The 24,166-nt window shown below is 39.2% G+C and overlaps 1 long non-coding RNA gene across 3 annotated transcripts in view; it reads left to right on the top strand.

The window, feature by feature from the left end:
- Nucleotides 1-23,091, top strand: part of LOC141501082 (uncharacterized) — a 76,744-nt gene extending 53,653 nt beyond the window's left edge. For all 3 annotated transcript variants that reach the window (XR_012472135.1, XR_012472133.1, XR_012472134.1), the window contains exon 3: nucleotides 17,693-23,091. This is a non-coding gene — a long non-coding RNA (uncharacterized LOC141501082). The remainder of the gene's footprint in view (nucleotides 1-17,692) is intronic.
- Nucleotides 23,092-24,166: the final 1,075 nt, after the last annotated feature.

Here is a 24,166-nt window from a genome sequence, read left to right as displayed (position 1 = left end):
AAAATGACTAAATTATAGTGGAATGGTATCATACTATGAGAAATGATAAAACAGTTTCAGAGAAAATTGAGAAGAGCTATATGAGCTGATGGAGAATGAACAGAGTTAGGAGAAAAATTTATACAATGACAGCAACATTATAAAGAAAAACAGCTTTGAGGGACCTGAAAAATCTGATCAGGGCTATCATAAAACAGGAATTCCAAGGATTAATTTTATCACCTGTCTCCTGGCAGAGAGATAATACACTTGAAGTTCAGAATGAGAAATATATTACTTGACATGACCAATGTGGGAATTTGTTTTGCCAAATTATTCATGCTTATTATGAGATTTTTTTGTTTTTGTTATTTTTATTGTTCATTTGAGGGGGTTGGGAGGGATGGTGGGAGAGAGATAATGATAAATGCTTATAAAAAGCAACCCATAAAATCAAATTGGAAAGTTTTGCTTTCTAAATTGTCATCAAAGCAAAGCAGTAATAAACCCAGCTGGTTAAGTGTGAAAGGGGCCCTGAGAGCTGTCTCTTTTGGCTCCTCATCATTGAGGAACATCAGTGCTGCTGTCACCGGAGCATATATTTTCAGGATTATTATCTTCACTGAAATGATAACCAGATGAGTCCACAGGGCTGGCTCCAGACTTATCCGCCTTAGCCACTGTGGGCACAATTCATCCTTTGCCTCCCCTCCCTTCACCTCCTGGTCTTGCCCTTGTGAGCACTCCTCTCACCATCCATGATCCATGAAAGCATATTGGGATTTATTAGAACACAATCTTACAGGCAGAACCTAGCCAAGGCCATGCAAAAACGTCCAAAGTAGACAAGGAGAAATCCCCTGGACCACTGGGAAACATCTCCATTGGCATAGATTTCCAGGGATTGCAGACTGGCCTGCCTAATTTGATGTTTTGGATTTCAGAGGGGGTGATTGGGAGAGTACAGTGTTAATGTAGCTTAGTCTATAGGCTGCAAATTTCTAAGAGCTCTTAAATCTTCCTCTCCCAGAAAGTCTTCCCAGCTTGGATGAACCCTGATCTCTTCCTCTGAATTCTACATGCTAAATGGTCTCTATCACCCAATTGAGCTCTCTTGTATTGGTTTCTCATTGTTTTATGGATGTCAATTTTGTCTTTCCAACTAGACTGTGAGCTCCCATAGGGCAGCTTTTGGAGTCTTTCTTTTATGTTTATTTGACAAACTATAGTAATCCTTTAGACGATCAGGGCTATAGCTAGATATTCTGGAACCTTCAACAAATATATAGTGTGGGCAAGGGAGACACACACACAGATAGACAGACAAACAGAAAGACAGAGAGACTGGAGAGATAGACACACAAAAATAGAGTCAGAGAGAGAAAAAGAGACAGAGAGGAACAGAGGAAAGAGACAAAGACAGAAGCAGAGGAAAAGAAACAGAAAGACCCAGAGAGAGACAGAGACAGACAGACAGGGGTAGAGAAAGTCAGAGAGAGACAGAGAATCAAAGACAGACAGAGAGACAGAGAGATCTTTGGGATGGTCACTTTGGAGAGAAGAGATCCTAGGATAGCCAGCTACTACTGAAGAGGTTTCTGGAGAGAAATGAAACAAAGCAAAAATAGACAGGGAAGATTAGGATCCCATCTGAGCCACAGACAGAGTTAGCTATCTTACATTTCAGATTAGTTACACGCTTCATTTGCCTTCAGTCATGTTTAACAATTCTGGGGAAGGATTTAGGACAACTTGGATTCAAATCTGGCTTTAGACATTTATTAGCTGTGCGACCTTGGGTAAATCATTTAACCCTTCAATTCCTTCATCTTTAAAAGGAGCTGGAGCTGGAAATGGTAAACCACTCCAATATCTTTGCTAGGGAAACTCCAAATGGGATAATGAAGAGTCAGACAGTGAACATTATTAATAACTGTGGCAGCAGCAGCAACAACAACACAATGAGGTCCCTTCCAGTTCTAGATTTATAATCCTACATTTTTTTCCTTAAAGTTTATCCTGTCTTCTTACATTAGAGGAACTTGTCAGTGGAGTGCTAGATAGATACATAACCTTAATAGTCTGCTTCTACCCATAATTTTCATCCTTTATTGGAAGTCACATCTGAAATACTTTCCCCTTTTTTACTGTCATTTATTTAAATCCTATCCATTCTTATGGCTCAATTCAAGCCTTGCTTCCCCTATGAAACCTTCAGCACATCCCTGGTGTATTATCATGCTTTTGAGCCACACACTATCTAATGATTGTAGTATCCAGAATTGCTCTTTTCCTTTGTGTGTGTGTGTGTGTGTGTGTGTGTGTGTGTGTGTGTGTGTGTGTGTGTGTGTGTGTATGTGTGTGTTGTGCAGAACTACATCATGGCCTCCAGGATGCCAGCTTCTGCCCATGTGCATCCTTGGTGATGAACCTATCCATTAAACTGGCATTCCAAACCACATGAGAAGCACAGGAAGACTCTAAACCTGATGGCAGGGCAGGATTGAGTTGTTTGTCCAAAGCAAAGAAGCTGGGGATGGGGGGTGGAGGAAGGAGGGAGGGAGAGAGGCAGAGAACAGGAGGGATCTTGGAGTAGTAGCCAGAGGAAATAAGGCATGCCAAGGGGATAGTTCCTGCACTGGGCTAGATGAGCTGGGCCAGGGAAAGGTTAGCCCATTAACACCTCGGTGGTCAAACAAACTTGCTTCCTCCCCACACAGCAAGAGGCTTGTCCGAGGCCTTCTGTGGGAGCTCTGTGCTCTCCACCACCTCCCCTGGCCCCTCTCAAACTTCCTATCTGCAACATAGATGGTCTATAGATGAGGTTGGATGTTGGGATGGAAATATTTTGCCTGGACATTGAAAGCCAAGGTGTGGGAGGAAGGCCAGAGAAACCCCAGAACTGTCCCTATGTCCTCAAGAGAAAAGCCAGCATATCAGAAAGGTCCTTGGAGCTGTCCCCACACCCTACACCCACAGACCCCATGGAGGGAGGTTGGGAGAGGCCACTGAAAACATCCCCGGGAGGTTCTTTTGACCCCCAACCTTCTCAGAGGCTGTCTATGAGGCCAGATCTAACTTGAGTATTCTAAGGAATTTGTGAACTCCTTTGGAGCTGGGTGGTAATTGAGGAGTAAACAGTTTTACTTTGCAGGGCATGGAAAATGACTGTTGGGGTGATGAGAAAGAAGTGGTGGTAGTCCGAGCTCTAGCAGGACCATGGAAGGCAGAGACATGGGTCAGGACTCTGGAGGGAGGGTCCCAGAGCTGTATGAACTTCTGGGTGAATGAATAGTTGGTGGTAGGTGACTTTACACTAGAAGACAAGATACTGGGTGGGGGGAGTCTGGGTTTAATCCTGCCACAAGAAATTTACTTGGATGGATCTCAGTTTCCTCAAATGTAAAATGAGAGATTTGACTTTTATTTTAACTCAATGGAACTAAACATCCATTGATTCAACCAAATTGACTTCTCTGGGATAGATTTTTGCGGTCGTTGTTCCAAGAAGACCAATGACATCACAATATTGGAGTTAGACGACAGTGTGTTTGGCTATACAACCACATATTGGGCACAAGCGGTCTGTTAGAACATTTAGAGCAGAAGTGGCTTTGGATCTTCACAGTTTAGATTTCCTTTGTGCTTTTTTACAGTTTTGTTTTGCTCATGAAATACAGTGCCTTCTTTGATATAGGTACCCATGCTGGGATGTCTGTGTCTCACAGTCAATATTAAAGTTTATCAGAGATACCTTGAGAGCATCCTTGTATCACGTCTTCTGACCACCATGTGAGTGCTTGCCTTGTTCTCCATATAATAGTCCTTTGGGTGAGAGAACATTTGGCATTCAAACTATGTGGCTGTCCCCTTAGAGTTGTGCCCTTTTCAGTAAGGTTTGAATGCTTGGCAGTTCAACTCTAGAGAGGACTCAGAAGAAGACGGCTTTGGTTTGATGGCACCAGGATTGGAGTAATTGTTGTTGCTACTTACGAGCTCTGTGACCTTGAGCAAGTCACATAATCTCTGTTTGCCTTAGTTTCCTAATATGTAAAAATGGAAATAATAATAATAACACATACCAAGCAGAGTTTTTTCTTTTTTAGTTGTTTTCATTTTATTGTTAAATGACCTTTTTGAGCCTGTTTCCTCATTTATAAAATGAGTTGGTTGAGAATAGATGATCCAAATAGATATCCACTAGATAGACCAATTCTGTATGGTGGCATTGATGGTGGCCATACCAGGGCCACAACTCAGATGAGCTCAATTTCCTTCCTATATCTCAATATCCTATCTTCGCTCTAAATCAATAGCTCAGCTGATTTGAGAAGGCCAAGCATGACAGTCGAGCCTTACCAGGCTCTGAACTTCAAAGAGTCCAGGAGGTGAAGCTCCTTTCAGCCTTGGTCAAATGTTGAGGTGGGGGGAAGTCTGAGCAAGGGTTAGATGACCTCAGGATAGCTTCAGAATTGCAGTTGTTGATTCGTAGCCTGGGGCCTGTGATATGGTATGTTTATACTCTTTAGGGGTGTATGTGTGTGATGTGTATTGCTATCAAACTCTCCAATCAGGTCTTGGCTTTTCCAAGGGCCAATGGAGAAGTGTCTGTTCTTTCATCTGTTGCTTTGATGATTGATTAGCTTTAGACTCTTTCAAGAGGCTGGAGCTAAAACAGGATTTAGGAAACTGATTGGCAAGATTTGTATCCTCTCTGAAAGCCCTCTGTGAGGTCAGCCTCTTCATGGGAAGGAAAGATGCAAGAGAACAGGAGTCAGAGGGGGGCTATCATCTTTGCTTCTGGGTTTTTCATGAAAAAACATTCTATTTCCAGTGCTTAGGACAGACTTGGAACATGTGTTGTTATTCAGTTCTATCAGTTGTGTTTTACAGATGAGGAAACTGAGGCAAACAGAATTAAGTGACTTGCCCAGGGTCATGTAGCTAGGAAGTGACTGAGCCAGATTTAAACTCAGTAAGCTGTAGCTTCCTGACTGACCTTTCTAGAGAAAGTATATACTAAATAAATATTTATTGAATGATTGATTGCTTGTTTGGGAACTCTTTCCTAAAGAGACCTCAGAAGTGCTTGAGATTGAAGGATCATAACTATAGGCTTAGTGGCCATCTAATCCTCTTATTATACAGATGAGGAAACTGAGGCCCAAGGAGATGAAGTGATTTATTCAACTCAAGCATGGGATTTAAATCCAGACCCACTTACTTTAAACTGAGCCAGTAGTCATTGAATTGTACCTTTGAACCCTGGGAACTAATAATCTCAGATTACTTTTCAGTGACTGAGAGTAAAAACTGCTTATTTAGTGAGTAAAAGTAGTAATATAGTGCTTTATTGAATTTGGAGTCAGAAGATCTGGGTTCAAATTCTAGAACTATTGTTCTGTGTGATCTGGAGCAAGTGCCCTTCCTTCTTTAGATTTCAATTTATCTGTAAAATGGGTATAATAGCATTTGGTGAGACTTACCTCAGAGGATTATCAAATCATTAAGATTAAATGAGAAAATGTATGTAAAAACATCCTTTATAAACATTAAAGTATCTTATAAATGTCTATATTATTATAATATAAATTATATAAATGTCTATATTGTTATATCAAATAATCTTTCCAAGTGAGTAGCTGATTGGTTTATCTCTCCAGTTCCACATGGAGTGTAAACAGGTTCCAGGATTGAGAATGATCTGTTTCTATCTCTTCACTCACTAGTCTTGGTAGAGACTCTCAGTTCCTTCAACCACAGATCAAATACTGCACCTATCTAGGCCCTGACTATCTGAATCCAATAGTGTTGACTTACTTGTTCATACTTACATCTATTCTTTTCCCAAATAATATTTGTCTTCACTTTTCTATTTTCTTTAAATTTTTTTATTGATTCTTTTTTGCATCACAGTTATTTCTACATCTGCCTCTCTTCTCCCTATTCCCCACCCCAAACAAAATACAGAAACAGAAAAGGAAATACAATTGACTTATGACCCAGTTTGATAGCAGAGTTTTCCATTATTCTTCTGCTTCCTCTGTGCTGTATCATCAGTTCCTATGATTTACACCCTTGACTGCTTTCCCTGCTCGCTCGGATATTGGTGTTCTCTTGCTTCCTGCCTGCCTAGTATTGGGGGGGGGGTGTCTTCTTTTTCCTCTCCCAGTTGGTTTCTGATTCTCTGTCTGCCTGTGGTTTTTGTCAATGTCTAATCTCAGTTTGACTCCAACTGATTGATTCTGGACCCTGTTAATCTATTGAACCTTTGCCTAAGTGTCCCCAGTCCAGGGTTTTCATGTGTGAGCTTCCTACTGTCCTCACCCAAGGTGACTGGCATGAGAGAAGAGGCTGGGCTCCATATGCTGATGAAATAAATACTTGTCTCCCTTTTCTTATGCTGAAGGAGGAACCCTGATAAACTCTATCTTTTTGGGCAATAGAGGCCTTCCCCGCCCCCATAGAAAGACTGTCCATTTGGGTCTGAAATGAAAGTTACTTCTGTACCCCCTCCCCCACATACACTCTGCTTTATTTTCCCTGCTAATCATCCCTCTTCTAGGGAAGAGTCTAGGCCAGTCCCCCCTTAGCAATAATCTCACCTTCCCAGCATTCTTTCTTCCCTCCCTTTCATTCCCCTTCTCTTTGCCTACCTTTTCCTGAATTTCCTTATCAGACTCAATTCAGAGATGGTTTTGATCCTAGTCTCTGCCTCTTGGGCTCCGTTTGGCCATTGAGATGGAGAAGCAGAGACTTCCATGCTTCCCTTATCACCAAGCTCCCACTACATACTATGACTCAAGATGACAAATAACTAAGAAAGGGAGAGTCTGGTTAAAAACCCCTACACATCTATACCAAAATAAGATTAAAATGGGTACAGGATTTAGATATAAAGGGTAACACCATAGATAAATTAATAAACCAAGAAATACTCTATTTATCAGATCTATTGAAAGGGGATAAATTTATGATCAAACAAGAATTAGAGCACATTATAAAATGCAGAATGAATGATTTTGACTATATTAAATTTAAAAAGTTTTTACATCAACAAAATCAATGCTGCCAAAATTAGAAGGAAAGTAGAAAGCTGGGAAACAATCTTTACAAATAGTTCTGATAAAGGTCTCATTTCTATAATATATAGAGAATTGCATCAAATTTATAAGGTTACAAGTCATTCCCCACTGATAAATGGTCAAAGGATATAAATAGTTTTCAAATGAAGAAATTAAAGCTCTCTCTCTCTCTCTCTCTCTCTCTCTCTCTCTCTCTCTCTATATATATATATATATATATATAAAATCATATGAAAAAATGCTCCAAATCATTATTGATTAGAGAAATGCAAATTAAATAACAATGAGGTATCATCTCATACCTATCACATTGGCCAAGATGAGAAAAAGGGGAAATGATCAATGTTAGAGAGGGAAGATTGGAACACTGATGCATTGCTAGTGGAGTTGTGAACAGATCCAACCTTTCTGGAGAACGATATGGAACTATGCCCAAAGAGCAATAAAACTGTTCATACCCTTTGACCCAGCAATTCCAATACTAGTTCTATATCCAGAAGAAATTATAAAAATGGGAAAAATCCCACATTTCAAAATATTTATAGCAGCTCTTTTTTGTAGTGCCACAGAACTGGAAATTGAGGGAATGTCTATCAGCTGGGGAATGGCTAAACAAGTTATAGTATATGAATACTATGGGATACTATTGCTGTATAAGAAACCATAAATGGGGCAGCTAGGTTGCACAGTGGATAGCGCACTGGCCGTGGAGTCAGGAGGACCTGAGTTCAAATCTGACCTCAGACACTTAATAATTACCTAGCTGTGTGGCCTTGGGCAAGCCACTTAACCCCATTGCCTTGCAAAAATAAAAGAAACTACAGACTCTAGAGAAGCATGGAATGACTTACAGCATCTGATGCTGAGTGAAGGGAGCAGAACCAAGAGAACAATGTACACATTAACAGCAACATTGTGAGATAATCAACTTTGATGGGAGCAACTCCTCTCAGCAGTTCAGAGAGCTAGGACAACTGTTTTAGATAAGCTATGGACAATGTTATCCCCATCCAGAGGAAGAAAAAAACAAAACAAAAACAACCCTTCAGAATCTGATGAATTTAGCACAGCACCCCTTCACTAAAATCTATCCATGTGCTTATCATGGCACTGAAAATGACTAATCTGTAAACATGTTTATCAAAAATATGTATGTACAATGCTAACCTGACTGTTTTCCACTGAAGGGAGGGTGGAAGGAAATTTTGTAACTTAAAAACATACATGTGCATATGGATGAAAAAAATAAATAAAAATAAAAACCCCTACACATGGCCAGCTCATCTATCCTGGTTTCTCTTTCTTTAGGCTTTCCCCACACATCCCTCAAATAGACCATCTTTCCCACTTACTAGATGATAATAATGATATTTGTCCTTTCTTTTCAAAAGGACCATGACATCAGAGAGTGATACCATGACAAGTATGTGAATTGGATTTTGGGGGGGGGAGCTGTGCTGATACTCTATCTACTGTGCTATCTAGTTATACTAGATGCTGCTGCTGCTGAAAAGCAGCCACCGATACACTGACTATAGAATTCTTGGCTCTAGTGGACTTTGGAAGACATGAATTCAAATTCAGCTTCAGACACTACTCAGTAGCTGTGGGGCCCCAGGCAATTCACTTAATCTCTATCTGCCTCAGTTTCTTCATCTGTAAAATAGGAAAAATAATAGCATCTGTAAAATGGGAAAATAATAGAAGGGTTTTTAAAAGAAGGCAATGAAATTTATTTTAAAATTTTTTATAATCTTATTTTATTAATTTTTAACCAATCTTTTCTTTTCTTTTTTTGGCAAGGCTTTGTGCTTTACAATTTTTCTCTCTCCCTCCCTTCCCTTTCCACCCTGCTCCTTACAGAAAGGAATCTGATATGTTTTACATCTATAACTATGTCAAGTATAGCTCGAAACTGAACGTATTCTCACAGGGTTTTTGTAAAGGATAATATTTATAAGCACTTTTAGCATAGTGCTGGACACATGTCATCAATTTACTCAGTCATATCCATCTCTTTGTGACCCTATTTGAGGTTTTCTTGGCAAAAATACTTTAGTGGTTTCTCACTTTCTTTTCCAGTTCATTTTACAGATGAGAAAACTGAGTCACACAGGGTGAAGTGATTAGTCCAAGGTCACACAGCAAGCACCAACCCTGGAGTCAGGAGGACCTGAGTTCAAATTCAGATGCAGATACTTACTAGTTATGTGACCCTGAACAAGTCACTTAACTCTGATTCCCTTGATATCAGGTTCACCTCTATTTATCTTGATCCATATCTGGTCACTGGACCCAAAGGGCTCCAGAGGAGAAAGTGAGGTTGGTGACTTAGCACAGCACCCCTTCACTAAAATCCATCCATGTGCTTATCATGGCACCACCTCTCTGATGTCATGGTCTTCTTCAAGGATGAAGGACAGACATTAGGTTGGATTTTAACTTGGGAGATGAGTCTTTCCAACTCCAAGTCCTGGCGTTCTCTCTATTATGTCACCTAGCTGTCCTGTCTGGTACTTAGAGGGCACTATATAAGAGTTTATTCCTTCCCTCTACCACCACCCCCATTTTGCTTCTTCAGGGAATGGGAGATGGGGAGAGCAAAGCTTCTGTTTGGGAAACAAAGATCAGACCTGGCAAGGCTCAGAGTACAATCAAGAGCTAAATGGAGTCAGTGACTCAAATGCCCCTGGACCCAGATTTTGGGGAAGTGACCATAGGAGAAGCAACCCAGTATGGATGATCAACCATTGATGACTTGGAATCAGGAGACAAAATCATAAGATTTGAGAATTATAAGGGACCTCAGTAACCTTGAAATCTATTCCATATAGAAAACAACCCCCCCCCCCCCCCCGCCAATATCCTGGATCCCTGAATGTCCAATTCTACTTGAGATCTTGGAGGAAGGAAAGCCCAGTCTACTTTTTGGACACTTGCATTTTTTAAAATGACTGAACTTTTTTTTTTTTGCTAGGCAATGGGGTTAAGTGACTTGCCCAAGGCCACACAGCAATATAATTATTAAGTGTCTGAGGCCGCATTTGAACTCAGGTCCTCCAGACTCCAGGATTGGTGCTCTATCCATTGCTACCTAGCTGCCCCCTGACACCTTGCATTGTTAGAAATAATTTCTTGACATCTAGTCTACCTACAGCCTCTTTGCTTGCTCAGCTCATCCATTTCCTTCAAGGTTCCACTTGGTACCTTCCCCATCCCTCCAGCTGTCCTTTGGTTGTAATCTTGGGGAAAGTGAATAAAATGCCCCGGGGGTGAGTGAGGGAGTGAGTCATTCCTGACCTCTGGGAGACTGGGCAATGGGCAGAACTCTCTCCTGGAGACCACAAAGTATGGAAATGACACACTCTCCAAACACCCAACCACAAATGCTTGGGGATTCATTTCTAATCCACTTGACTATCCCATCCGAGGAAGTGGGAACCTGAGGGTGAGAAAGGAGGGCCTCGGATTAGTGGTGCCTGGGGAAGGATTTGCTGTCAATTAATTACTTTCACACCCATGGAAAGGTGGGAGTTCCTCCCACCCTCACCCCTAACCCCTTCGCCTCATAGATAGACAACTAGATCTTCATTCCTTGATGTAGAGAGACACCTCATTCCCCACACCCCTAATGTCTCTTCTTCCCTTCCCTTCCCTTCCCTTCCCTTCCCTTCCCTTCCCTTCCCTTCCCTTCCCTTCCCTTCCCTTCCCTTCCCTTCCCTTCCCTTCCCTTCCCTTCCCTTCCCTTCCCTTCCCTTCCCTTCCCTTCCCTTCTCTTCCCTTACCTTCCCTTCCTCTATCTTTTCTCTCTGTGTCTTTTTCTCTCTCTATCTTTTTTCCCTCTGTCTCTCTCCTCCCTGTTTCTTGTTTTTCTTCTCTCTCTCTCTCTCTCTCTCTCCTCTCTCTTTTCTCACTCTCTCTTTTTCTGCCTCTCTTTCTCTGTTCCCCCCATAGCTCTCATAGTCCTGCAGACCCTCTCACTCATGACATGCATTTGTGCAAATTCCCCACACCCACTCATGTACAGGGGCAGATACACAGACACACAAAAGCAGATCCTCCCCCCACCCCCATCTCTCTACCTCCCCCAAGCACACAGGCTGGGGGTGGGTGGGTGGGAGTGGGCATACACTGGTTACTGGGTCACTACCCTCACACCCTCGGGTCCTGAGTGCTACCAGAGAGGTAATTGGCAGGTCTGCTATTTATAACTCACAGGCTTTGAAAGACAGATAGAAACCAAGGAAACAGAGAGCAGAGTAAAGAGAGCTGGAGAGCCCTGAAGAACTATGCTTAGACTAGAAGATGGAAGATGGGCTGAAAATTGTCCCAAGAAAAAGAACTTTGATTTATTGACAAGTGTAGTTAATAATAGCTAATATTTATCTATCAATTAGTTATTTTGAAATTTGCAAGAACACTTTACAGATGTTGTTATAGCCTCCCAATAACTTTGTGAGGTGAATGCTATTATTATTGACATTTTACAGGTGAGGAAACTGAGGTTGGGAGAGGTTGAATGATTTTCTCAGAGACAGACATCTAGTAAGTATATGGAAAGCAGGATTGGAACTCATCTCTTCCATGATTCCAGTCTAGTGCACTGTCACTATGCAACTTAATTAATTAGTAAAGCAGTTGGAAACACTATGAGTCCGATACTGTATTAAGATTAGGGATTTTTAAACAAAGAGGGAAAAGACCACTCCTATCCTCAGGGAACTCCCAATCTAGTGGGAATAGTTTTCTATTTCAGTTAATATGTTGTCCTTTCCATTCTTGACGTGTTTAGAAGGTCCTGGAAATGTTTCAAAGACCCTCAAAAAGAAATATAGAAACACTGGTGAGAAATTTAGTCCCCTTTGGGAGTGGAGAAGACATTGGTCTAGAAGGAGTCAAACTTATAAGATTCTCATTCAAGCAGTGGGATGGTTGTCCCTAGGATCCCCAATTTGATGAGATCAGGTGGTCTTTGTGCCTACTTGTGTGTGCCTCATAATATACAAGTACTATCTATCATCTAGAGTTTTCAGTAAGAATTGTCCCCTAAATGTCATGATCCCCACCTTTGAGCATTCCAAAGCCTCGAACACATCTTTTCCTATTCCTATAAATCTTAACCCCAACTCACTTCTCTATTCAGAGCCTTGATTTTCTGATCTGTAAGATGGAATGTAGTAAATGCATTTAAAGCTATTTAGTGGATTTAGGCTGAATAAATTAAATAAGAATAAATTTTTGAAAAAATAATCTACATGACTAGCATGATAAGATTGTTCAACTAAATTTATGGTGGATTTAGACTGAGTAAATACCATTTTTAACATTCATTTTGTAAATAAAATTTTGAGCTTCAAATTTTCTCTCTTATATCTCCTCACTCCTCCCTAAGACAGTAAGCAATTTGATATCTGTTATATATGTGTAATCATGCAAAACATTTGTGTATTAGTTATGCTGTGATAGGAGAAACATAACTAAAAGAAAAACTATGAAAAAAATAAAGAATGTGAAAATAGTATACTTTGATCTGCATTCAGAATCCATCAGTTCTTTCTCTGAAGGTGAAGAATTTTCCATCATGGGTCTTTTGGAATTGTCTTGGATCATTGCATTGCAGAGAAGAGCTAAGTCATTTATAGTTGATCACTATTCTGCTTATATCACTTTGTAGCAGTTTATGTAAATCTTTCTAGGTTTTTCTGAAATTTACCTTCTCATGAAGATATAGGTTAAAAAAGAATCAGGTTAAATTGGAAGAGGATTAGAGTTAGATGGGAGGCTGTATTGCATTTTGGACATACATTTAATGTTGAGTTTGAGATGACAGTAGGACCTTCAGGTGGAGATGTTCAGTAGTCAGTTGGAGGAATAGAACTAGAGGTCTGTGGAGAGATTAGGACTGAATATCTAGATCTGGGAAGCACTGATTTAGTCATTAAACCCATGGAAGTGAGTGTGATAATCAAAGTGAGTATAGAGAGGAAAGCCTAAAATACTCATACTTGGGGGCCACTTTCATTTAGAGGTCAGCCCTAAAATGAGGTACACATAATTAAAAGCAATGCTCTGGGGGTCTGAACTGACTTGAAGACAGTGGCTATAGGATGGTGGAAAGTGAATTTGATGGGAGCTAGGTGGTAGAATAAATAGCACCAGAATCACTAAGATGAGTTAAAATTCCACTCCAATTGCTTATTAGCAGTTGGAGCAAAAGTCACTCAATCTCTCCTCAGTCTCAGTTTCCTCATCTGTAAGATGGAGACAACAATGATAATTACAGGGTTGTTGTGAGGATAAAATAAAATAATGTAGGTTTAATTTGCAAATCATAAAGTTCTATATAAATGCTTATTCAGATGTGTCAGACTCTTTGTGACTTGGGATTCTATTAGCAAAGATACTGGAGTGGTTCATCATTTCCTTATCCAATGGATTAAGGCAAACAGGGTTAAATGACTTACCCATAGTCACACAGCTACTGGGTATCTAAGGCTGGATTTGAATTTCAGTCTTCCTGACTCCAAATCTAGTGCTCTATACACTGAGTCACTTAGCTGACTCTATATAAATGCTAGGTCGGAGTTGAGAAAATGGGTTTGAATTCCATCTCTTCATATATACCTGTGTGACCCTGAGCAAGTCACTTGACCTTGGCTTCCTTATCTCTATAATGAGGGAGCCAGTTCCCTTTCAAGTCTAAATAGGTGACCCTATCCACATATGACTATCACCTCACTCTGGACACTAGAAAGACAAGGCAAATTTATCTTAGGGTGGCTGACTATTTTCTGTCCCACTGACATTCCATTAGAACACTGGTTTCTTAGGACTACTGCTTACTATCTTTTGGGTATTCTGTCTCATTTCTTCTAGGAAAGTTGGCTACTTGGATTTTTTCTGCTCTGCTCTGTTTGCCCTGGGGAGACAGCAAGAAACTTGAGAAGGTGGCAAGAATCTAATTTAGATTAGAGTTCTAACTTAGATTAAATTTAGAAGTAATGTTTCCTGCATAGCACAATGGGTAGAGAGCAGGCCTTGGATTTGGAAGACCTTGGTACATATGTTACCCTGGTCAATACATGTTAAACCTCCTAGTGTTCCAGAAAACTCTTGAAGACTACAGTCAGCTTTGGGGGAAAGGATTTCTTTATGAAGAGTTTCCTATGCCAAAGAAATCATGAAAAACATGTTTGACTTTCATTTGCTGATTTGAAGCAATCAGGAGCCAGTCAGGGTGGCATGTAATCTAAGGGAATCCTACCCTTTCTATTCTTAGAGCCAGGACAGCCCTTCTCCTTGGACCTTCAGATGGTTCTCTGATTGGACTTGGAGATCGACAGAGATTTTGGAGCTAGAAAACTAGATTTGAGAATTGCCAACATAGAAATGATAATTGAATCCATGGGAACTGATGAGATCATCAAGTTAAGGTGGTAGATGAAGATAGGAGTGATCAGATAGAGAGGAGGAGAACCAGGAGAGAACAGAATCATGAAAACATAGAGTAGAGAATAAGAATGAGGAGAAAGGGATCAATAGTGTCAAAGGCTGAAAGCCAAGAAGGATGAAGATCAAGAAAAGGCCACTGAGGGAAACCATGAGAGATCTGAGGATGGACGAGCCACTGTGATGAATGACATAGACATTTAATTAGGGAGATGTAAAAAGTATTGCCTTGCCAAAGTGAGGGCTCACTTGAGTTGTGTAACATAAATCTGTAGTGAATCTAGTCAGAATGGCTTTGTAATTTTTTTCCTGCTTTGTTTAGTAGCACCTGTGTAGAACCAAAGGCAACCACAGCAGCAGGGCCGCTCAAAGTTCCCCTTTCCCAGGGGAAGCCACTGCCTGAACAGAGAAGGATGGTGCTAACCCTTTCTGCTTCCATCTTTGTTTCTTTCTTTTCTCTCTCTCCTAATTTCTGTCTCTGGATGGCTTTGTATTTTCCTTCTTTTCTCAACTTCACTGTTCTCTGCTCCATTCCCCCCCCACACACACACACCTCTTCTTGTATATCTATGGGTTTCTACTTCTCTATTCTTCTCTATCTCTCTATCTCTCCTTCTCATAAGCAGCTTCTGTCTCAAATTACTTCTTTTAGTTGTATTCTCTGCATTGATTTATACCTTAGAGTAGAAGCTGAAGGCTGAATGTGTTAGTGTTTCAAATCATAGAGTCTAGCTTAGCAAACACATTTTTACAAGTTAAATGCCTTAATAGAAGCAGAAAACTTTACAATTAGCTATGGGAAGAAAAGGATAAACAGAAGCACAATCTATATTTTTGCTAAATGTTTTTCTTTCACTTTCAAACCTAGTTGGATTTTGGCTTTTCTCAATCAAATTCTTTGTTTAATTGTATCCTCTACCTTAATATGGATAGAAAATATGTCTGAGACTTTAGAATATTAATTTTTCAAATCAGGGAATCTGGTTCAGCAAACACTCTATTATATGTTGTGTTCTAATAGAGGCAGAAAAATCTTATACTTAACCTTGGGAGGAAAAGATTAAACAGAAACACAGTGCATATTTTTGCTAATTGTTCTTCCCGCACTTTAAGACCTAGATAGGGTTTGGTTTTTTTTAGACTTTTGTCTGTCCCTGTTTCTGTCTCTGTCTCTCCATCCACCCCCATACTTACATGGTGGTTTCTCTGCAAAGCTACTAACAACTCAGTAAAGTTTTTGCTGCAAACGCAGTTGGAAAAAGCTGGTAACAGGGGTAAGGAAATATTTAAGGCCGCCTCTCCCTGCTACACATACTCAAGCTATGATCTGGACCCATAGATAACATATAATTATTTGGTAATAAATCGCATTCCAACCCAAAGCCAGTGTGTCCCTGGGGTTTTTCCTCTTTCCCCATCCTTCCCACTAGACCCATTTTGAGCATGAAATATGGTTGTGATTTACATGGGTAACTGAAGTCAAGGCCGCCTTGCTAGATGGATTCAGTTTCACCATGAGATAAGCAGGCTGACCTAGATTCTTGTGGGGCTGATGTTATCGGGGGGAATCTGGCAGGGGGCGGAGTGGAGTGTTGAGGGGGAAGTAAGGACTTGTTGCTAGGGCTGAGTTGCAGGTGGGCCCTGGCTCCCTGGGGGTTGTTCTGAGGGTTGCCTGGTGAAGCAGAGAGAGGAGAGTTGGGTGTCTTGGGCCCCCTCTGATTGAGCTGGGGAGGGGTATACAGATCCCTGGAAGACTCTGGGTGTGAAGCCCTTTGAGTGAAACAGCTCACATTTCTATAATAAAGGAAGGCACTTTCTAGACACTATCTCATTAGAACTTTTGAGCACCTTCATGTTTGTGTGTGTGTGTGTGTGTGTGTGTGTGTGTGTATGTTTGTGTCTGTTCCTATGTATATGTGTATGTGTGTCTCTGTGTGTGTCTGTATATGTGTTATCTGTGTGTGTGTGTGTGTGTGTGTGTGTGTGTGTGCTGGCCACTTTCTAGTAAATAACTCCTTCTCCCTCTCTGTCTCTTGGCAGTATCAGCCAGAGTACATGCCCAACCAAGGGGAAATGACCAGTTCTGCTTGTGTCCTCCCTTGGGAGGGCATTCGAGCCTTCCACAGTCTGGACCCATGGCCTTATCTGGCCTTATCTCTTATTGCCCTCCCTGATAAACCCTCTCTTCCAGCCAGGTGGGTCTCCTTGATGGCCTCTGTCCACATCATTCTCATTTCAGCTTTGGCATCATCACTCAGACTGTTCCACTATTCAAACTCTTTCCCGTCTATTGCAATCTTACTTCTGCTTCAGTGTCCAGTTCAAACTTTACCTTTTGGTGTAACCTTCTTGGCCTTCTCCTGTACCCCTGGTCCCTGCCTTCTCCTGCACCCCTGGTCCCTGCCTTCTCCTGCACCCTCTGGTCCCTGCTTTCTCCTGCACCTCTGGTCCCTACCTTCTCCTGCATCCTTGATCCCTGCTTTCTCCTGCATCCCTGATCTCTGTCTTTATTTGTTCCCCTGATCACTGCTTTCTCTGGCCCCAAAAGTATAAATCACTAAAAATATACCATCTCTAGGGGGAATCAGTCCATAAGCTTTATTAACCAGTCCTTGCCTTCTAGAACTCATATTCCAAAATGAAAGACATGTAAATGACTAGATACATATAAGACAGAGACAGAGAAAATAGAAGGAAATTTTGGAGGGGAAGCCACTAGAAGTTACACATGCAGAAATCTTGATCCTTCAATGGTAATATCTAATATTTATACAGCACTTATTCTGTGTCAGGCATGGTTCTAGTTGTTATTTATACTCATTTTATGTTTATTTATAAATATTTGTGATTATTTATACATTCACAGTTTGATAAATTTTTATTTAGAAATACATTTAATTCATATATTCATATTTTATTCATATTTATTTAGAAAAATATGTATAGTTCCATTTATAAATATATTTATATATTTCTATTATAAATGTATTTATATTTTAATTTTATAAATATATTTATAGTTTTGTTAATATTTTATTATTTAATATCAGTTAATGATAAATATTCATATATTATAGATTTATTTATAAATATATTGATATATTCTATTTATATTTATTTATATTAAATAACCCTAGGAAGCAAGTGCTATTATTTTTATCCATTTTTTTTTTTTACAGATGAGGAAACTGAGATAGAAGTTAAGAGACTTGCCTGAGGTCATACAGTTAAGTATCTAATTCAGTATTTGAACTCAGGTCTTCACGACTTCAGGGTCCATGAGTGGCATGTGCTTCGAGAAGATGTGATTCAAACTTTACCCCTGCCACTTACTGATTTCCAACACCCTGAGCAAGTCTTAATCAATCTGAGCTTTAGTATTCTTATCTGTAAAATAGGTTTAAGAGTAGCACAGTGTTGTTCTGAGACTCAAGGTGAGAAAGGGAAAACTTCTCAAACTTAAAAAGCCCTATAGATAAATATCAGTTTTTCTCATTGTTCTCCTTTTGACTTCAGGAAAGGCTTTAAGTGATGGATTTGGAAAAGAGATTAAAGATTCAAGTGTGGGGCATGCAGGAGCATCAAGAACCTAGACTGATAGGAGTTCTCAGGTTCTGATTGTGAGGCAATGTGAGTAGTCCTAATCTAATATCTGTCTCCATATTCCCAGCCATTTGGGACTGGTGCTATGAGAAGAGCCTCTGACCCCCAAAACTGTGATTCTCAAGTTTGCCAAGAAAAAGTGGATCCTTCCTTCTCTGGCTTCCTGCAACGACTGGGACAGTATTGCTTCCCTGGCATCTCAGAGCCCCTCTAGGTGGTCTGATATTCTTTAGATATAATCTATCTTTGGCTCTAGGCTCCTGTTGGATTTTGTGAGAATGATGCTGTGTCTTCTGCTGAGACCTCTGGAGAAATCAGAACAGAGAACAGAGAACAAAACAATAGATATGATGCAGACTAGGACATCTGGCACTAGGGAGCAGTGGAAAGAAAGGACAGTCCTACTGGGAGTGGGAATGACCTGTTCCATACTCATTCTGATCCTGTGGCATGACAGAGATGGTAGGGGATATGGAACAAAGTATTGGGTGAAGGTATGAGACCCTCAAAAGTGTTGGAGGATGGAGACTGGAGCTCTGTTGAAGTAAAGAAACCAAAGCCCCAGTTACCCTGTCCTAATTCTGGTTCTGATACTGGTGTGGGGACTTGAGCTCAGGGAAGCCCCATAAATAACAGCTTACATTTATAGAATGAGGAAAACACTTTACTCACCCTATGAGGTAGGTAGTAAGAGTAATATTATTATTATTGCCATTTTACAGTCGAAGAAACTCTGATTCCATATGGAGTCTTAGATATCTAAAACAGAATTACTGATTATGTAAGATGAAATAAGCATTTGTAAAATTTTTTATATTAAAATTTAAATTTGTAAAAAAAATTAAACCTATCATGTTTAGAGCAGTAAACTCAGGTTAGGACCATAAAGACAAAATAGAAGGCGACCAATGTTATTGTCCTGAACAAGATTAAAGTATTTATAATCTACCATCTTCATTCATTTTATTCAATAATCTCTACCCCTTGAAGTACTCCCATTCCCCCCTAACCCCTCAGGGTCTTCTCTCAGTGCCTCTCAATTTATATTAGCCATTCTCTCTCTCTAGGACCTTACCATGTTTTTTTAGTGCCAGAGCGGTGGATGAGGGAGAAGAACTTAGAACTCTAAATATAGAACCTCCATATGGGGAAGCACAAGAGGGAAATGGAAAAAACAGACCTTGGAGAGGAGGCCTGTAGGAGAATAATTATCACAAGAGATGAGCAGTGAATGAGAAGTAATACAGGATGGTCCAACTAGAATGGAGATTCTTGAGGTCAGGTACTTTTCATTTTTTGTACTCATTCTATATCTTCAGATAGTACAGGCATTTTTATTGTATTTCATTTTTTAATGCTTAATAAAAATGTTTGCTGATTGTTGACTTATTTCTAAGCAATATAAGGAATAATTAGGAATGTAAATAATTAATAGTATTTATAACAATAAATTTGTGAGCGAACTTTAGTCAGGAAGACCTGGGTTCAAGTAATCTAACAGGTACTGGGAAAGTTGGTTCCTATCTTTGTACACCAGGATACTCTAAATTGCAGAGCAGGTGCCAGTCAAAATTTGTAGAGGGAGTTTCCTCATTGGGAATTTCCTATAGAAACGAAATCAAAAAGCCAAAACTAAAACCAAAACCAAGCAATAATAATAGCACCATGATTTTTTTAAAAAGAGAACTTAACATTTTCCAATCTGCATTCATATTTTAATTAAACTTTTGCTTTCTTTTAAAAAAAACTTTTAAAATATTTATTTTCACAAGCATTTATTTTCAACCCACCCTCTTCCTCCTCCCCAATTGAACCATAGGCATAACAAATGATATTTTATTGAATAACAAAAAATGATACTCAAAAATGACTGGTCAAACATAGAAAATTCTCACATTGACCATGTCTGAAAATTTATCTCCCTCTACTTTTAAAACCCATCACTTCTTTGGCAGGAGATAGATATCAAGCTTCATTATTGGTCCTTGTGACTTCTGATTTTTATCATTGTATTGATCAATTTTTTTTGAGGTTTTTGCAAGGCTAATGGGGTTAAGTGGCCTGCCCAAGGCCACATAGCTAGGTAATTATTAAGTGTCTGAGACTGGATTTGAACCCAGGTACTCCTGACTCCAAAGCTGGTGCTTTATCCACTTCGCCACCTAGCCGCCCTTGATCAATGTTTTAAAGTTTTTTTTAATGTTGTTTTACTTTATTATTTTGTAGTCGCATAAATTGTTCTAGTTTTCTAGTTTTCTTCATTCACTATCACTATAGGGAGATTTTCCTCAGTTTCCTTTGAAATTATTGGTTTGATCCTTTCAATCACAATATTCTGTTCCATTCATATATCATAATTTATTTAACTGTTCCCTAATAAATGAATACACCCTTAGTTTACAACTTTTGGCTGCTATGAAAATAGTTGCTAAAATATTTTTGAGCATACTGATAAATCCTTTCCATCTTTCTTTGATCACTATAACATATAGGTAGCACAGTGGTTAGAATACTAAATCTGCATTCTAGTTGGGTGACCCCAGGTAAATCACTTGTATGCCTCAGTTTCTCCATTTTGAAATGTGGATAATAATTGAATCTACTTCCCAGAATTGTTATGAGGATAAAATGAGATAATAAGTATAAGGTCCTTAGCATAGTGCCAGAAACATAGTCAGTGCTACATAAATGTTAACATTGTTATTATTATTATTATTATTATCTTTGGGGCATAACCCCAACAGTGATATAGTTGGGTAAAAAAGTTTATTCAGTTGAGTAACTTTTACATTGGGACCTAGTTCCAAAATGCTTTCCAGAATGGCTGCTTCAATTCACAACTCCATCAACAATGTATTAGTGTGTCTATTTTCCTGTAGCCCCAATTTTGTCTTCTTTGCCAATTGAAGGGTAGGAGGTAGAATTTCAAATTTGTTTTTTAATTTTTATAATTATTAGTGAAAAAGGAACATTTTACAAATAGTTGTTAATGGTTTGGTTTATTCCTTTGAAAACTTGTTCATATCTTTGAACTCTTATTAGAGAATGGCTCCTAGTTTTATACAATTTGATAAATTCCGAGAAACTTACTGAAGATTTTTTCTTCCAGTTACCTGTTTCTCTTTTGATTGCATTAGATTTGTTTTTGGAAAAATTTTTACATTTATGTAACCAAAACTGTCCAGTTTACCTTCTGTGATCCTCTCTATTATCTGTTTGATCATGAATTTTTGTCTTATCCATAGATATGAAATGAAGTTTCTTTTCTGCTCCTCTTCTGTGTTTATGTTGTCATCTTTCATGTCTAAGAAACATACCCTTTTGGAGTTCATCTTCATATATAGTGTGAGATGATGGTCTATACTTAATTTATGTCAGAGTGTTTTCCAGTTTTCCTAGCAGTTTTTGTCAAATTGTGGGTCTTTACCCAAGTAAATGGAGCCTATACCATTGTGTTTATTTGCTTCTGTATGTTGTGGACCTAATCTGTTCCACTGCTCAATTTATTTATGTTTTAGCTAGTATTAAGCTATTTTTGATGATTGTTGCTTTGTAATATAGATTGAATGTTACAATAAACTCCCCTTCTTCCTGTTTTTTCTTATGTATTCTTAGTTATCTTATCTGATTTTCAAAAAATCTTAACGATAGCCCTGTGAAGTAGCCAATATATTTGCTAATATCTCCATTTTTTCATAAGAAATCTGAGACCTGGGAATATTAAATCACTTGTCTTAGGTTACTCTTCTCCTTCTTAAGGAAGTGGGAAGCATATATAAAGAAACCAAGTAAACTCATCAGTTTTCAAAAGTCTTTCAACTTTGGAAAGACTTCCCCTCTAGCACTATTTATCTTAAGTATCACCCATGGACTCCACCACCAAATTTAGGCAAGGAAAAATTTATTCTCTCAAATACTCAAATGAATCTATGATTTTGTGCACACAGGTATTTCCTACAATAAGATCTCAACCTAATCACGCCTGCCCATTCTTTGTGACTCTTTCCCATGTCCTTCCATTAGTATGAGAGGCAGCATGGGACAATGGAGAAAGGTTTGACATGGGAGCCAAGAAGAACTGCATCTACCACATATTGACTAGGTGACCTGGCAATGTTGGGTACCTCTCAGAGAGTATACCATGTTTCCCAATGTATAAGATGTACCTTAATTTTGGAGCCCCAAATTTGAAAAAAAACTGTGTTACATGAATTTATTGAACTCAAGTTTTATTCATCATGAAATTCAAGGACCTTCTGCTCCTAGTTTTCAGGCATCTTTTAGGCAAGTCTGGTGCATGGACACATGTTCTGTCCATTCTGTTTCATGAACCTGAAGCACCAATTGTGTCCTCCTTTGAAATCCTAACTTCTTTTTCATCAGCAATTCTTCTTGCCTCCTGCTGAACCATTTTTTCCTGTGGACACAGGAATTCCACTTGCCCATTGCTCTTCAATCCATCTCTTCAATTTCATCTCTAATTCAGGCCATTTGGCTGCCTTGCCTCTCATGGCCCTCTTCTGCCCGGATGTTTTCAGTCGGGTTTCTTCTTCCTGTATCCAGTCTAGGGTTGTTTTCTCAGTTGGAGGAGGACCAAACTGATGTTCAGCAGCACGATTTCCATTTACTTTTGCAAACTGGACCACTTTGAACTTGAATTCAGCAATGTATGAAAATCTTTTCTTAGTCATTTCTGGGCAGAATATGGCAAAACATAACCTAATATACAAATGTGAAACAATGATCACAAAGACAAGTGCAAAAAATCAGGAAATACAAGTAAAAAATCTACAACTACAGTATAAGACGCTCCCAGTTTTTTGAACCCAAATTTTTCAAAAAAGGGTCTGTCTTATACTTGGGGAAATATGGTTAAGTTTCAAAGAGGTACGTGGACCTGCATTAACAGTGATAATGCCCTTACCTGGCAGTTCTAGATATCATTAAAATTAAAATTCTAGTTTCCATCATTATTCCATTGGTTCCCAGGAAATCCACAAAATTCCAGGGTACTTCCTTCAATTCCTCTTGATAATTGTGCATCAGTTATCCTTCACTCTTAGCATATAACTAGCTGATCTTATTTTTAATTATACATTTCTTTGATGAAATCCCTTGTGATGCTTCTTCATGGTGCAGCCAGATCCTAATTAATGAGAACAATGAATCCTGTGAAGTGGTTGAATGTATTTGAATTTAAACTATTCAAATTTATAATTATGTAATATGTGGTAATTGGTTCCAGCCCAATGAAAATATGAAGTTAGAATTCAAATAATTCAATCATTTTATGGGATTTTTAGTTCAAACTAATGGGGACCTGGTTCAAATTCCTTGTTGGAAATGCTCTGTAGCCTGCTCACATTCTACACTTCATTCTCATTTTTGACTTTGTGCACTGTAGTGTCCCCTGGTTCAGGGTCATATGCCACCACCAGAAGAAGACTGGCATTTTAAAAATTGGCATTTGTTTCAGAAGGAAACTTGGGGTCATTTAAATAACATTGTAATTTTCTAAAGGCGTCTAACTGACTTTTTTCCTTTTCAATTCTCAGCCCAACTCATTTGCAACTTTTGTCCAACTTACACACACACACACACACACACACACACACACACACACATACAGAGCTTCATAGGTTGTCCACCAAACTACTTAATACAGTCTGGGAAATGAATTTCTTCATCCATTTGATTTTTCCTGTGTATGTATTTAGATTTAGTCCTTGAAGCTTCCAGGATTCGATTTGATAAACAAAAAGCATGTGAAAGACTCCACCTCTACAAGGAATCTCTCTTCAGTCTGGACTCCCATCCTGCCTTTCCAACCTTGCTATACATTATTACACTTTACATGCTAGCCATAATGACTTCAACATTCCTCTTGTACAACATTCTATTTCTCTTTTTCCTGGAATGCTTTTTCCCCCATGGTCCTGCCTCTTTCTTTCTTTAACACTCAACCCAAGTGGCCTCTTCTGATTGAGACCTTTCCTTGATCCCCCAAATTTTAATGCCTTTGCAGTCTCAAATCCATGAAAGCTACCTTG

Source organism: Macrotis lagotis, chromosome 1 (genome assembly GCF_037893015.1).
Source record: "Macrotis lagotis isolate mMagLag1 chromosome 1, bilby.v1.9.chrom.fasta, whole genome shotgun sequence".
NCBI classification, from domain to species: domain Eukaryota; kingdom Metazoa; phylum Chordata; class Mammalia; order Peramelemorphia; family Peramelidae; genus Macrotis; species Macrotis lagotis.
This window is presented reverse-complemented; position numbering and strand designations above follow the sequence as displayed.